Source organism: Cupressus sempervirens, chromosome 7 (assembly GCF_028749045.1).
Source record: "Cupressus sempervirens isolate cs-2001-9-10 chromosome 7, ASM2874904v1, whole genome shotgun sequence".
NCBI classification, from domain to species: Eukaryota; Viridiplantae; Streptophyta; class Pinopsida; order Cupressales; family Cupressaceae; genus Cupressus; species Cupressus sempervirens.
Window position 1 is genome coordinate 621,675,732 of NC_143124.1, and position 17,224 is coordinate 621,692,955.

Here is a 17,224-nt window from a genome sequence, read left to right on the forward strand (position 1 = left end):
CTTCTTTCAGCAATACCATTCTATGGTGGAGTTCTTGGTGTTGATGTTTTCCTTTTGATACCTTTGTCATTACAAAATATTTCAAACTCCTTTGATGTAAACTCACCTCCTCTATTTGATCTTAGGCATTTCAGGTTCTTTCCTATTTCCTTCTCAACTTTGGCCAAATACCACTTAAACATATGAAAATTATTAGATTTTTTTTAAAAACATAGCAGTCATCATCTTGGAATAGTCATCTACAAATAGCATTATGTATCTATCTCCTAAGTAGCTTTGCACTTCTATTAGACCATATAAGTCTGTATGGACTAACTCTACTACTTCCTTGGAAGTGTATGTTTTTCTTTTAAAACTAGACTTAGTCATCTTCCCTAGTTGACATTATTTACACATTGTGTTTTAAGGTTTCTTCAACTTGGGTAACCCTTTGACTTTCTTCTTCTTGTTGATGTTGATCAGATTATCAAAGTTAACATGACACAACCTTTTATGCCACAATCACACATCATCAAGTCTAACAACAAGACATGTTGCATCTTCCATTTCTAGGTAAAACAAAATACTCCTAGTTTGTTCACCTTTTCCTATCAGTGTCATAGATTTTGGTAGTTTTGTTTCCAAATTTAACTTTGCAACCTACATTGCCTAATTGTGATACACTCAACAAGTTGTAGTTCAATCCTTCAACATAGTATGCATTGTTACATAAAATTTTCTCTGTGAGCTTAATAGAGCCTTTTACTTTGATTTGACATGGAACATCATTACCAAATCTAACCCTATTTTCATTATATTGAGTAAAGGTAATGAACTTACTTTTATCTCCTATCATGTGATGTGAGCATCCACTGTCTATGATCCACTTGTCATTCTTGTTCACATAGGTAACCAATGTTATTGCTTCATCTTCATCATTATCTAATTCATCCTTCATGGCTACATAGACTACTTCATCATCATTCTCATCAAAATCTTCTTCAACAATGTAACATCTCTTGCCTTTATCCTTGTAGTCTTTGTTGTCATCTTCCCTGTTGTTCCTGTACTTGTTTAATTCTGTGTAGTTCTTCTTCTGTGTACACCTTGCAGCAATATGACCTACTTCATTGCAATTAAAACATATGATAGGGAGCTTACCTTTGAATTTACCTTTACCTCTATGAAATCTCCTAGCCATTAGTACTTCTAATTTTTCCACATCTTCCTCATATGTGCTGCTATCACTGGATGCATGTTTCCCTTTTATTCTCCTTTTTCTTTACATCTCCTCCTCAGTGTCTTTTATTGTCATCTTGGCCTTGAAAGTAGATTCAAGGTTCTCAGGTTTGTAGTTATCAAAATTGGAAGCTCAAATGCAGTAAGTCTTCCCACTATTCCTTCAAAGGTTAGTGTGTTTCCTTGTACACACCTCGGCTCTTAAATGGCTAAAACTTTAATAGCATAGATAGGAAGTAGAGTTATTAAGCATTTGCTAATGACAATTTCTTCTTCCAATTGACCACTTAGACTTCTTATTGCACTTACCACTTCTTCTGTTCTTGCAGCATATTGGGCATCATTTTCACCTTCTTCCATTTTCATGTCATCAAACTTTCCTAGGCTTTCTCTCTTTGCTCTCTAGACATTTTGATCTCCTCCATATATATCTGATAAGGATTTTCACATCTTGAATATAGTGTCACAATTTTTGATGTCATCATATTCTACATAATTGAGTGCAGAGGAAATCTCCAACATTTCTTGATTGTCCTCCTTCTTTTTGTTCAAATCATCTATAGTAAGAGGTCCTACTAGATTTACATGTTCTATTCCAATTGAGCTTTGAGCATAGTCACCTATTGATCCAAGGTGCAATTTCATTAGACTCTGCCATGGAAATTTTTTTTCTTTGTTCAGCTCGGGAACTTCTCTCTTAGACATCTTGATCTTCCTACTTCTAGTACCTTGAAACTAAATCAACAGATGGCTCTGATACCAATTTTTAGAATTGCTTTAGAATAATTAAGAGAGGCGGGGGGGGTGAATCAGTTATTCAAGGTCCAAATGTCCTATTCAAACTTTTCAAGTGTAGTGAGCCCATTCAACCATTCATTCATCCAAGCTTTAACTTTTCCAATCAACAAGTTACTGTAAATCAATATGCAAGCATAACAAATAAGAAATCAACATATAACATAGTGAATTGCGTGGAAACCAAATTTAAAAAAAACCACCAGTAACATGCTACTCAATTTTAACTCTTCTAAAATGATTCCCTATGAAAGGCCTACCATGTTAAAGGTTTACAACACACTATTAAATGTGACCTTGTCAGAAGATTTATCCACCTTGTTAGAAGTGGGCCTGGTTAGAGGACTTTAGAACATTCACTTGGAATGCCACACTATTAACGGATTTACAAATGGCTATTAAACCAACCTAAGTCCATAGAACTTTTTAGATCTAATAAAATTGCTAGAGAGTATTAGAAATATTGACCTGACTACAACATACAACTTATCATGTAGATCTTAGATCACTTCTTAGCTCATACCCTTGCCTGGCCTTCAATATCTACAACTCTGATAGCTTACCCTCCTTTCAAGCTTAGTCTCCTTGAGCCTCCATGCTCAATGTACCAGTGCAATCATCTCTTCATGACCACTTGTAGAAGCAAAGCCTTTATTCTCTTCCTTCTCCTAGATGTCTCCTCCTTGACACCCTTCTAACTACTTCACAGATTTGGCTCTTCAGTAGCAATAGTATCAACAGTTCTTTTTTTCTTGGTCTATGGCTCCTTAAATAAAAGTCTTGGAGTTCCTTTTCCTGCTTGATTCTGTCATTCTTTAATTTCAATTCATATGGATTAGGTAGTATTCATTGCATCTAACCCATATTTTGTTTCCTCTAGAAACTTCTTGAATAATCCTTTAGAATTTGCCGAAAAATAGTTTACACAGGATTTTGTGCCACCAACTCATCATCCTTATCTTCCAACTTGCTCACAAAATTAAACGTAACCATTATGTTAGCTCAGATTTGGCAAATCTTTATCATTTGAAATAATGTAGTAGCTTGGCACTATTGAAATACTGATGCTTGACACATACTGTGTTCCTCGACATCAACTATGTTTTTCTTGATTCTCGACACCTGAAGATCACTCAGCACCAACTAAGAATTTTTTTGATGCTCGGCACCTGATCTTCACTTGGCATCAGAAGATCACTCAACACCAACTAAATTTTTTTCTGATGCTCAACACTTGATCTTCAGTCAACACACACTAGAATTTTTTGTTACTCGGCTCCAACTGAGAATTTTCTCAGCTTCAACTAAATTGCTCGGCAGCCACTAATGATCTTAGTTTAAGCTTTGTAGTCAACCCTGTTACAACTTCTTCCTCCAATGTTTCTAAGTGTGACCAACCTTTGTATCTTTGAGTATGTCATCAATACATCATTTAACCATTATCTTAGCTGATCCTTGCACTTCATTACAACATCATAACTCAACCTTTCCCTTAGGTGCTCTTGTTACATCTTTTTGATCAAATCCTCTTGATCAATTAACTTTGGCCATGTTTCCTCTATGTCCATAGTTGTTAAACCATCCATAGGGTTTTAAATAATGTCATCATGACTTCTATTGTGTGCATGGTAATCCAATATTCTGTAATCCATGAATAATGATTTTAAACGTGGAATAATGGGGATGTTATGAAGAACCTTGCAAGGAATTTTTTTGTTACTTGATCTAGTTGATATCTAATCAAATGAAATTTAGGGAATTCTGTTGCAAATTTATGTTCTTTATGATAAATAATATGGTCATTGGGACAAGAATCTATTGCTTGGCACTCCATTCCAATATCTTTCATAGTGGCACATAATTCTCAACATGAATAAGGGAGAATATTTGATGGTGGTAACATAAAATCACTAATTAACCTACAACAAAAAGTATAAGTTATTAATAAAAAAAAAATTAATGGTACATGTTTCACTCTTTATTGGCAATAATGATACACACACACACACACACACACACACACGAAAAATCTTAGCATAAGTGACATTGTTATGTTGGATAAACCATTCATAACCTTCAAATTCACCAACAACAATACAAAAAAGAGAAGATTTGTTTCGAGGCCTTTATAAAGGTTTGTGTTTGTTCTCTCAAGTAGAGGTATGTCATGGATGACATAAACATCATCACAATGATGATGATGATGATCATCATCATCACCATCATTAGTTGCATCAATACCAAATATTTCATGGATCAATGTATTTGTATCATTATCTTCTAATGTGTTTTCTTGAGCATGATTGTCAACTTCCATGGAATCATGATCTTCAGCTTCAATATTCACACTTCTATGTTCCTCCACTTCCAAAATGAAATTCCCTAAGATGTAGTCACTTGTATCATGCATTGCCCTAGGGAGATTGACCTATATAAAAATGATGAGCATAAACAAACCATGATCATGATCTCATAATTAAGTTATTTCATATGTTTATTATATTGTTAAAATAATATAATGAATAACTTACCAATGAACAATATCCAAAACCCCCTTCAATATGGTCATTGTCCCTATTGGTGCACAAAATTTTTGGTTGACTTCCTACGAGCTTGCATACTCGATGCTAGGAAACTAAACACAATTTTGGTCAATGAAGAAGGCTTAAACCTTGTTTGTTCAACATCCACACTTTAGGCTTGGAAAGACCTAGGTAGTTGCACCTTTTCTTAATGGTGAATAATGATTGTGTTTTCAAACTTATTGATGCTCTTGAGTTGGCAATAAATCTCTAGGAGAAATCAAAGTGTTTGAAAAGGATTTAAAAAAGAGAGAGTGAAAGTACGATAAGATGATCTATGCAATACTAATGGATTGAACCTTATTGACCTACAACCATATATATGCACTTACAAGAAATATACAATGACTAGTCCTTAGTCCTTTGGGAAAATAGAGTCAAATCCCACCTAATCAAATTATTTAAACCCTTAGAGATAGTGTGCACCCCATCAACTACCAGACAAAAAGAGAGATAAATGTAATCCTAAGCCTAGATGAATTTAACTACAACATAAGGAGATAGTGTAGAAAAAATTATGCAATATCTTCATTCATTGATACAACAATATTAATCTAAGATAAATAATGAAGAGCATGAGATATTTAATACACCATGAGTCAAAAGAGATTTAAAGAAACTATAGTCACTTACATTTCTTTGTATGGAAATATAGAAGAGGAGTTTGGATTCAAGAGCCATTGAGTATATACATAGAGATAAAAGTATTTAGTACATACTTAAAATTTCTAACTATAATTTTTCTCATATATCATCCCTATTAGAAACAATAGTCCACCAAGATAACTAGGGGGCAGGGGGGGGGGGGGGGGGGAATCAATTATCCAACAATTAAAACAATTATCTTCATTAAACAAGCTTAACCATTTAACCAAAGTAAACGACAACCATAATAAAATGCACATAGACAATTACACCAGATTTGTTGACTAGGGAAACTCTTGATCAGAGAGAAAACCCCGATTGGAATGATGCCCACAAGATGATTTACTAATAAATATTCCTTGTTAGAGGATGGACCCTATTAGGAGTCTATTATAGCATTTAGCACAATGAGTCCCTATTAGGAGATGTTGAATCCTTGTTAGGAGTTGTAGTACAATGCATGCAAGATGAGCCCACTACCCAAACATGCAATTTCAACTACAAGAAGAGCTCACTAATCAAACATGTAATTTACTATTATCTTCCTCTTTCCTTTTCTCTATCAACCAAACCAATCATTTTTAGACCTTGTAGACCAGATCATGAACCTCATATCCAAATACCAAACCTCAGATCACGTAGAAAAACATCGACAATGATGTTTCCTTCACTTCCACATTGCTCTACTCAATTTCACATTCCACACTCTCTGTTGCTTCTCAATAATTAAAATCGACACTGATGATAAAGGAAAATGTCCTTCCTTTATACCAAGTCCATAAAACAATTCCCTTGAGTCATCTATTAGACCACCTCAATTAATTATTATAGGACCACATTAAGAACACATTACACTTAGCAATAATATAAATCATCCACCTTGCAACTTGAATAACTCTTCATACACACAATATTATGATGATCAAGCTTAGCCACATCATCACCAACGTGTCTTCTTCCTATCCTCAACCTTGATCCTCAGAGTAACATCTCTTCTAAGAGATATAACAAGTTTACTAGAAGATGCCTCTATAAACTCTATCTTAGAACATACATCACCAAAACTTACATAACTTCTTCAAGACTTATCCTTTCTTCTTCTGACATTAATTACATATACCAGATACCCAGAAGTATCTATCATAACCTTGGATAGTGTAAACACTCAACTAGCCATCCATACCAACTTGATCTTTTTGTTGTCCTTCTATTAGATACCACAATAAACTGCTACGTTGACATCAATGACAAACTCAGTCATGAATGTAACATATAGGAATATCATCAACATTCATGCTTCCAACCAACGTTCTAACAATCCCCCTTTTGTATCTATTTTCAAAAAACTCAAAAATATAGGTCTTGGTACCTTTTCCTTTCAAAATGAAAAGTTGTAAACAAGCTTCATACCTTTACATAACTATAACTAATTAACTAATTATGGAAAAAATATAAATCATAAAATAATCATTAGGCTTCATCAGCCTCTTCTTCTATAGTAACATCTTCGACTTCCTTAGGCACCTTCATGTATATTTCAATCCACTTGGCTATCTGGGCATGAGTCGGCCATGTGAAAGAAGAAAATGTAGGTGCGAAGGCTTGTAAATCACTCCATGTTTTTAGTTTATGGAAAATAATTCATCCTCAATGATTTGTCAACCTAAAAGAATTCCTTATTTAATGCTCATAACTTCGTACATTTTTGAATTCATGCCTTGCTCTATATATCACATCATTAACTACTTGACCTCTTGTTACGAGTGAAGAAATCAATACTTTGATCTTAGGATATATTCTGATATTAATTTTTCCTTTATAGACTCATCCTTTGTATTCTCTACTAAAAATACAAACATTCAAAAGTTCAAGTTCATGTTTGAATGCATCTCTAAAATTGCAAAATCGAGTCATTCCTTTCATTATTCCAAAATCATGAAATTAGAAAGTGGCTTTTGAATGAATATTGATTTTACAAAATTGGACATTGGTACCTTCCTTCTTCTTGATTTGCCAAAATTAGTGAAAATTTGAATTTTAAGGGAAATTTTTTAATATGTTTTATCAGTGGCTCTTTTTGGGGACACATGGCTCATGTTTAGACATGATGAGATCCTAGGTGTCTTGTGGAAGAGTAGACGATTATTTATCTTCCCCTATCAAATAATATACAAGGTTTATGTAACAACATATATTTTTGAAATGACATATTTGTTTGTTTCATGCATCTCACAAGAATAGTATGTTCTTTGAATAAATCTTTGTTTACACAATATTGCTCTTTTAAATAGGCTTCACATCCTTTGAGATTTTTAAGAATAATTAGGTCTTCTTTTGATAATATGTTTCCCAAGAATATGTTCTCCCCATCACAAATATAATTAAAAAATGTAGTTTATTCTAGATATTGTTTACATGAAAGTGAATTAGAAGATTTTATATTGTTTTAGTTCTCTCTCATTTGTAAAGAAGATTCTTCTCTTTGTGTACAATAGGAAACATTCTCTTTCATTGTTTCATTCAAGAAAAAAATTTATGGCTGATTTTGAACTTCAATTTCTTCCTTAAACAAAGAATAATCACATCCGAGATCCTCTTTTAAGAGAAGATCATCTTCTTCCATGTCCTCATCAAAGATTATTGCTTCTAATCTAGGGTCATTATACTGTACTAGTACACTTATTTTTTTTGATATGTCATTTTCATATTCCATATCCAATAATTTTGAATCTCATCTTTGTTAAGTACTTGATCTTCACTCTTATATTGTTCTTGATTTTGTATTTTCATAGTGTAAGACTCAAATGTATAGAGAAAACACTCTTTTAATTGATACTGTAATCACCTAAAAATGGTCACTTAGACTATTAGCCCCCCTCTCAACATTTTGGCTAAATTATTTAATTATTTGCCTAGATCAAATCATCAAAAAACAATTTATTAAAAAAAAAGCCTATAGTTTGACTATAATATCCTAAGTCCATATTTTATTAAAAGAACATGTACCCTTTTAATTAAATAAAAGACAACATTACCACATATTCCTAAGTTACGCGCATAAGTCATTTCTCCTATTTTCAAATTAAAAAAAAAGACTTTGTCTCATATGAAAAGTTAACTCATTTCTATTGGAGAAAATGAATGTGTACATGGATCATGTCAAAAGTCAACCCCCACCCTTGATCACTCATCTCTTGATCTTGATCTCAACCATTTGTACATCTTTAAAAGGGAGAGATCTCTCCTCATCAAAGGATCTCATTTTTGAGCTAATGTTATGTTGCAAGTTATCTAATAGGCTTACTTGGAGCATTTGGTAGAAAACTTATAACTTCTATCTTCATATTCTTTCATACCCATACTAGTTTAGTCCATTTGCATTAGCTTGGTATTTCTTTTGCAATAGGATAGCTCACTTAGTTTAATTAGTATGGTTGTATCACTCTCATATTCTTAGCTTAGTTGTATCTTTGCATTTCATTATAGTATAGTAGAATTTAAATTGCATTCTTTGAGAGTTATCTGACACTAGCATTCTTGATATTGTCTGAAGAATCTCCCATTTCATGGTTTACTAGCAAGGGTCGAATTTCTAAGGCTCAGTTGAGAGCTATTCTTAATGCTTGTTTGTATGTCTTTACACTCCATGACTAGGGATTTCTAAGCTGCAATTCAAACTTTCCAATCTATGGAATACCTTGGATAGAATGGTTTAGAGAAGTTCACTTTCTTAGTGTACATTTTTGGCACCCATTGTGGGGTTAGAACCAAGTTTTTAGCTCCATTTTCTCACTTACATTTTAGTTGCATTCTCATTTTTGATATTTTGCAACAACTCATTAGATATAATCAAGTGGTTTTTTAGGTTTCCCAGTTTAGTTTTAAGGCTATCCCTTATGTAGATTGGTTTCAAGGCCAAAACCCTAGGTTTTGAAAGATTTGATCATATCTCCTAAGCCACTTAAAGTCCAATTTGCTTTGAGTTTATTTGCATTAGTTATGGTTTTTCCTTTTTTTTTCATAGAAAATATTTCTGGTCACAAGTCAAACAATTTTTTAGAAAAAATTACATTTTTAGAAAGGTATTTAAATTATAAAGGGGGTTGATTCTTTGTGTTCTGAATTTAGAAGTCATATTAGGGTTCAATAACTTGATTTGACAAAATATATCTATTTTGACAAATGAGTCCCTATGACACAAATTAAGTGATATTTCTAAATTTATTTCACTTTTGGAAAGCTCTTTGGTTTTTAGTAGGGGTCTCTTCTTTGTATTTCTATTTTTGGAGCTAAAATAGTAGCAAACAAATGAGATCTTATTGACTTGGTCAAAAGAAAAAAGTAAAAAAGAAAGCATTTGTAATTAGTTTGCACTTTATTTTCATATACTTGATTGGAAGACAACTTGGATTTTTGAGATAGCTAACCACTTTGTGTTGCAGGTCTTACTTATTGTTGATTCCTTAACCTCATTTTTTTTTATATGGGTTGCACACTTTCTTGCCAAAACAAAATAAAATAACTCTTGTCAAAGATAAAATGGCTACTAATGTGTTTGTAGGGCTGCCCAAGAAAAAAAAAAACAAATAAGTTTTTGTGTGTCTTATAATTTTCAAGTACAGTATTAGATTTTTTATTTATTTTCACTAGGCACATAAATTTCATGAGTAGGGTTCATTTTTTGGTAGGAGATTATGCTCTTCACCCTTTGGGTGAATTAAATATCAACCCTTCATTGGATCAAAGAAAGTGAGTAGGATATTCCACTCTTTGGTGGTCTTAATTAACTTTGCTTGGCATGTTTTAGAGAAGAATTAGGAAATATGAGAGTATGCTCTTCACCTTTTAGGTGAATCAGAAATCTTGACCTCCTTGGTGTGGATCTATTTTTTTAATCTCCTAGTTAGATTAATACCTTTAGAGGGCCTACTATTGGTGGAAAGATACCAATAGGAATGACCCAATGTGGGAACAAGAAAAACCTAGCTAATCTGACCCACTACAATCACAAAATCCTTGACAAAAGCCAAAGCCTTGGGGGGTATAACACTTGTCTTCATCTAGTGGAAGTAATTTTGGTATTGTGACCATGAGATACAATACTAGGTGAGAATTCTTAAGGCACTCTTTTGGCCACAAGGTCCATTACTTATCATGTGATAAGGTGTCCCATATCAAGTGCAAGGGGAGTGTTGCAAACATAACCCTTAGTAGATACCTTAGAATTAGAGGCCACCCTATTTTTTCACTAAATATATTGGTGCACAGGTTGATCCTAGTGGACTACCATGACTACTATGATCACCCCAACATTTGACTCATCATATGTGTTCCTTTAGATATGGGTAACCCATATATGACTATATATATATATATATATATATATATATATATTGGGAAACCACTTTGTGTGAGGCAAGGGAGCATTAATTTGTGGGCCAAGGTGTTGGAATTAACAATTAGGAAGTATACTTTTGAGAGAGAGGTGGGGGGGGTGGGTGTTGAATGAGAAGTACTAAACTTTAACTAATAATACTTTCAACTTTCAACATTGCATGCATAAAAATATAGAAATAACATGTAAAGAAAATGCATCCACACAAACACTTGACACCAGATATGATTACCCAGAAACCCTCAAATGAGAAGGTAAAACTGGGGTGGGGATGAAAATCACAACTCTTCACTATCGTAGCAATAAAGTTCACCTAATAGGGTTACATATTTTGACCATTCTCATGATTTTCCTTGTGAAAGGCCTACCTTATTAAATTCTTAAAAAGGATTACTAGATCCTACCCTATTAAAGGATTTTAACACCCTATTAGAATTGTACCTGGCTAAAAGACTTTAGAACACTCAGTTGGAATGTCACCCTATTAAAGGCTTTATACAATGGCTGTTAAACCAACCTAAGTCCATAGGATTTCATTCTATTGTAGCAATTGTTAGAAAGTATAGTGGAATGTTTGATCTAATACACTTACAATTTTATATTGCTAATTATAGATCACAATTCATCTCTTCTCAATCCTCTCTGATCAGATATAAAAATGTTGTAACCTTGATACTTTTTTTTGCTAACTAATTTTGCAATTCTATCCTTCTTCTCAGTCAATTCACCCCTTTCACTTCCTTCAAGACTTCACTAGCATTCTCTCCTTTCATGCATTCTTTCTCACACTCTATAAAGTATGGGGCTTTGTCTCCTTTAAAAAGATTTCATGACTTAGGGTTAGGTATGAATCTATGATTGAAATTCATCCAACTTTCCTACTCAAATCCTTCCATTTTTCTCATTGGTTGCATGTTTATTGCATAGGGAATCCAAACAGATTTGATCCTATCTCTAAGCTTCAAGATCTCTCCATATGTCAGCTCAAAAATGGTTTACATCTTAGTTTGTGAAGGCACAAACTCTTATGTTGATTCTATGTTTCTTGGTGCTTACTAATTACTGATGCTCGACACATACTAAAATTCTATCTTGCTCAACACTTAAACTTGCTTGACATCTATTGTTCACTTGGCACATATACTTGTTTGGTACTATCTATTTTCATGGCATCTGAATGACTTGTCACTTATTAAATTTTTGGCTCAGCACATATTGCAACTCAACATCTATATTATACTTGACATGAACTTAGAGAATTTCTTAAGTGTGTTGATACTCAATTGTCAAAACCAATCTAAGATAAAAAAATCTCTCCCTTTGACACAGTGGCAAAAATGCTTAACTACACATGATAAATCTAATCTATTCAAGTATAATATACATTCTATTAGACATATATACAAAACTACAAACCTATTCAAAATTTTGTGAAGGACTATATACCTCAAAATTTTGTGTCTCCCCCTGAGTTGATGTGCCTTTTCTATATCCAAAATCTCTTCGAGTATAATGATTTTCCTCTGCTGATAGCTAATACTTATTTTCTTTATTTTGAATTCTAATACTCTTTATCTGATGTGTTTAGTTATGCCCTATTTCCTACTATTTGCTCTATTTTCTCTTCTCTCTATTTATTTTATAACTCCCCCTTTTATTATGGCCCCCCCTTTCACATCTCTCCTTGTAGATTAAGTGTCCTTCTGGCCTGATTTATCTCCCCCTTTTTTATAATTTCTCCCCCTTTTTTGACACTTATGTCAAAGGTTATATACACTAATTTAATATTTTTCCAAGAAGGTTTTGTTTACTTCCATTACAATTCTCAGAGCAACATCCCAGTTTTGTATTGCAACTTCTAGGGATTTGATTTGTATAGCTATCTCTACTGCAAGGTGAACTAAGCCATCTAATGTTGAAAGATTATGATGTTTCTTCAATACATTTTTTTGCATAGGCTAGTTCCTTTTGTAGAATCTCCATGTGAGGGGTTAGGGTAGCTTGTATTTGAACTAATTTGGCTCTAGTATTAGCCTCTTCTACTATCAATATAGCTAATTCCTTTTGTGTGTGAAGCATTGTATGAAAGTGCTTCTCACTTTGAGCTGGATCTTTTGGCAATTGTATGCTTGATACTTTCAAATTTCTTTCCAAGTTCACTATTATTTGGCTGGTTTCTTGTGTGAAGATTGAAGGATCACATAGTTTTGTGTATAGTGTGAATATGTTCTCAAGTTCTATCTTCACCTTATCAATTTTCTTTGCCAGCTCTCCCTATGATAGTACTATTTTACTAGATATTTTCTCATTCACCTTTTCTTGAAACTTCTTCTCAGACCATTCCATGAATTTTACATTTGCCTCCTAGTCTTCATTGGTCACCTGTTCGACAATTTCTGGTAGTTGTTCCAAAATTGGCTTGTTTTCATTAGGTGCCTTCAAGCTGAATGCATCTAGAAAGATGTGTTTAATATCAATTAGTGCTTGCCTTTGCTTATACTCATTTTTTAATATCTCCTACTTCTTCTTCCTCTCTAATGCCTCTTGCACCTCATTAATCTAGTCTATGTTCATGGTTGCATAGTCATACTTTGGAATGACTATTTGTTCATCTAATGTAGGGTCTCCATAGTAAAGTACCCTTACAACCTTTGTAGAGCTTGAGCCCGGTGCTGAAATTTTTAGTGGTATTACTTCAGTGCTGAGCTTTTGAGGTATTCTAGTAGGAGTCCCAGTGGTTGGTAGATTTACCAAGGTTTGAATTGCTTCTTGCTCTTCTTCCTTTGGAATCTCATTCTTCTCCTTTTATCTTCCTTGGTTAATCACTATTGTTTGTGATGGTGCACCTTGTACTTGTCCAGTAGGAATAGAAGTATCTGTCTATCCTATTTGTTCCTTTGCTGGCTCCTTAGTAGTTGTAGTAACTTTAGTTGTGGTATCAACCTTAGCTGATGTATCTTGTGATGCTTTCTCTTTAGGTTGTGCACTTGTAGCTGTACGGATGATAGAAGATGTTTCTTATGTTTCCATCTTGTCCCTATTCAGATTAGCTACTGCTTTCTACAACTTATCTACACTGACCAATATTGGATTATTGCATAATTGAGCTTGTAGAGTTGATTGGTCAAGGATCTTCTTAAGATCCTCTGCAGTCAATGGATTGATGTTTTGACCAAAGTTGTCAGGAACATCCTTTACTTTTACTATGTCTATAGGTGTAGAGATGTCATGTGGAGGGCTTAGAGGTGGCAATTGTGTGTCTTGCACACTCTAATCTATTTGTTGCTCTTCAACAGTTACCATATTTTCTTCTTTTTGTGTTCCCTCCTCCATAGTGTCATCTACCTTTTCCTTCTCACCTTCTCCTTCCTTATCATTATCATCCTCTTCTCCATTATTTCTTCCCTTAAAGGGATCTTCCTCTCCTTCTTTGATAGTAGTTAGTCCATAAATCAACTTCTACATTTGAGTGGACTTCTTGACAACATTTTCAATCTTATTTTGAAGAATGTTGAAGGCCCTATATTTGGGTGAAAATTTGTTCCCATGCTTCTTATTGGCCTTAGTTATTTACCCTTTTATGAGCTCAACCATTACTCGAGCCAATGCATACTCTCTTATTTCCTTTTCCATGTTAAGGCAATAATGCCATTTATTTTCCACAATTTTATATAAATCTTTGGGCATTGAATTATCAAGTTCAAGTGGGGTGTTCTTGAACTCATCCATCATGGTATAGACTAATTCTTAAACCATGTTTTTTTCTTCCCTACTCAACTTATTAAGATCAATTTTATTTAAGCCTATTAAGTCTATATTATCTTTAATATTATCACAAATATTTTCTAAATTAGACTTTGTGGCATGACTTACTAGTCTAAATTGGTTGTTGTCATCTGATTTAGTCCTTTCTTCATTAGATTCAGGAGGTGCAACATATTTTCTTCTTAGCTTCTTCTTTGCTGGACCTTGTTGCTTAGTAGCCTTCTTATTTTATATTGTTTTCTCTTTTTCCTTTTGAGTAGCACTCCTTGTAGTTGCTCTTATGGCTAGGGCTATTGGCTTAGATGAGCTTGGCTTTGTAGTCTTTTTACACTTAGGCTGAGCTATAGGCTATTTTTGAGATTTTCTCTTCTTAGGCTTAGGTTTAGTTGGTGCTTCCTCATCTTATTCTTCCTCTACACCTTCTTCCTCTTCATCTTCTCTCATGCCTTGTGTCAAGGAAAATGGCTCTTGGCCTTGTTCTTGTTCTTCTTCATCTTCATCATCTTCTTCTTCTGCTTCTATTGTCCCTTCCCCAAATTTGGCCTTAAGCTTCTTGACCAATTTATCCTTTTTCTTGAGAGTTGAGGTATTTTTCAACTCCATTTCCACTTTAGACTTTACAATATCAAAAGTGCGAAAAGGTTTTTCATTTTTATCAATCTCTTCTACAAGTAATGCTATGATTTCTATTGATGCCTCATCAATGTTTAGCTCATATCCTAATGGCCTTAGCCATCTCACTCTTGGTACTATTGCTTTGATATATGTATAATCAATGTCAACTAAAAAATAAATATCATTGATGTGCTAGTCTACTAGGGAAACTAGAATCCTTAGTCTTTACTTCATGGACTTCTTAAAGTCCTCAAAATAGCTTGTCATGATGGTTTCAAATTTGGCTCCCATCTGTTCTATGTACTCATTAATTTGTACAGCTATAGACCTATTGGTCTTCCAACTTATCTTACCAAAAGAGGGAAATTCATTCTAAACATAGAAAAAGATACATATAAAGATTGATCCAAACTTGCACTAAACACTTTTTGATCTTCTTATTGCTCCTAGGTTCTCCATAATCTGCTACAGTTGTAGTTCTACTAGATCATATGTATGATCCTTCTTAACAAGTTTGTATCCCACATCAACTGCAAATTATGGTACACTATTCAGTTGGCTTGACTGGTAGAATTTGTGGGATATGACCCTCACAACAAATTCTAGAAGAGGATCTTTGATTGTGTCAATGGTCATGCCTTTTGTATTCCATTTTTCCCCAGTGTTCTTCTCAATAGCTTCTTTTAAGTCACTCCTTAGGGTCTTTGGTTGTTCTAGGGTTGGTTATCCTATCACCCTATGTATGATTCTCTTTGACAATTTAATAGGTCCACCTTCCAACCATAGGCATCCATTGTGAATCTTGTTCAAAACTATTTTTATCCACTTCATTTTGAAGACTTTAGGGAAATCTAGGGCACGAGTCAAACCCTTTCTTTCAATGATCTAAAAATCTTCCCTTAAAACTCCATTCTCACATAATTTTTCATATGCCTATCAAGTCTCTATATCACCAATTTCTCCAACCTTACAATTGTAGCATTTTCTAACATCTTGTACCATTACAACTTTAGGTAGAATAATGGATAGTGCACCAGTAGGGTCATTTTTATATGCAACTTTAGGTATTGGCCTAAAATCTAGTTGCTTGACTTCATTACTAACCAAATGAACCTCAAACAGTTCCTTGTCCTTGGGATTCCTAAAGCTAGTGGCCATTTCTTCAAACTAGGGTTTCAAAACATAAAAATTGCATAATTGCGTAGCTTGGCACTTGAAAAATACCTTTAAATTGATGAAAAGATGCTTGATTTCTATTGGAAACTATGCAAATTCTTCAATCTCTAATTTCCAATAACTTTAATGCTCTTTTCAATCTCACTCTATATTCGCAATGATGAAAAATGATCAAAAGATTGACCTTATACCCTTCATTACATAGCATTTAATGCTTAGTGCATATACAACTATACACTCAGCTCCTTTAACAATTTCTATTTCACTTAGCTTACATTATTTTTCCCATCACTTGACATCCACTAGAGTTATCCTTGGATTCAATATGAATTCCCTTTTTACTTAGCAACAACTACACACTTGGCTTCAACTAACTTTGGTAAACAACTCGGCATATACTAGTATTTTACTTGGCATCTGAAGGAAACTTTCCTTACTCGACAACAATGTGAAAACTTTGAAGATTTAACCTTGCATCTTTATTCATGTTGATATATCCTTTTTAGTACTAAATCATTCTAGGAACGGATGTATGATAAAGCATTTAAATATCAGTCCCACATACCTTCTTTTTCTTAGATTGATGAAGTATGACCACTTGACCCTTTAGGTGAAGTGATCCCTCCATTTAATGAGCTACTTCCATTTTTTCTTTTCCATGTCTTATTCATCTCTCCTCTAATGTGCTCAACATCTACCTTACCTTTTCCTTTGTTTGACTCTGAGTTGAGTGCCTTTGTCCTTGTTGGATAGTGCTTGCTGATATGACTAGTGTTTAAACAACTAAAGCATGTAGTTTGGATCAACCATTTGCTGTAGCTTCCACTAAAATGTGTTCTTATGCAATTCTTAGGGGTGTGTCCATATTCTTGATAGTAGTGATAGCTATGTCTTATATTGTAGTCCCAATTATAGGAATTTTCATGACTTCTTCCCTTGTTTGATGACCATGTGGACTTGGATCTGCACTCAAAGGCTTTGTGTCAAAAATTTTGACAATTGTAGCAGTGTCCTTCAAATTGTGGTACATGCA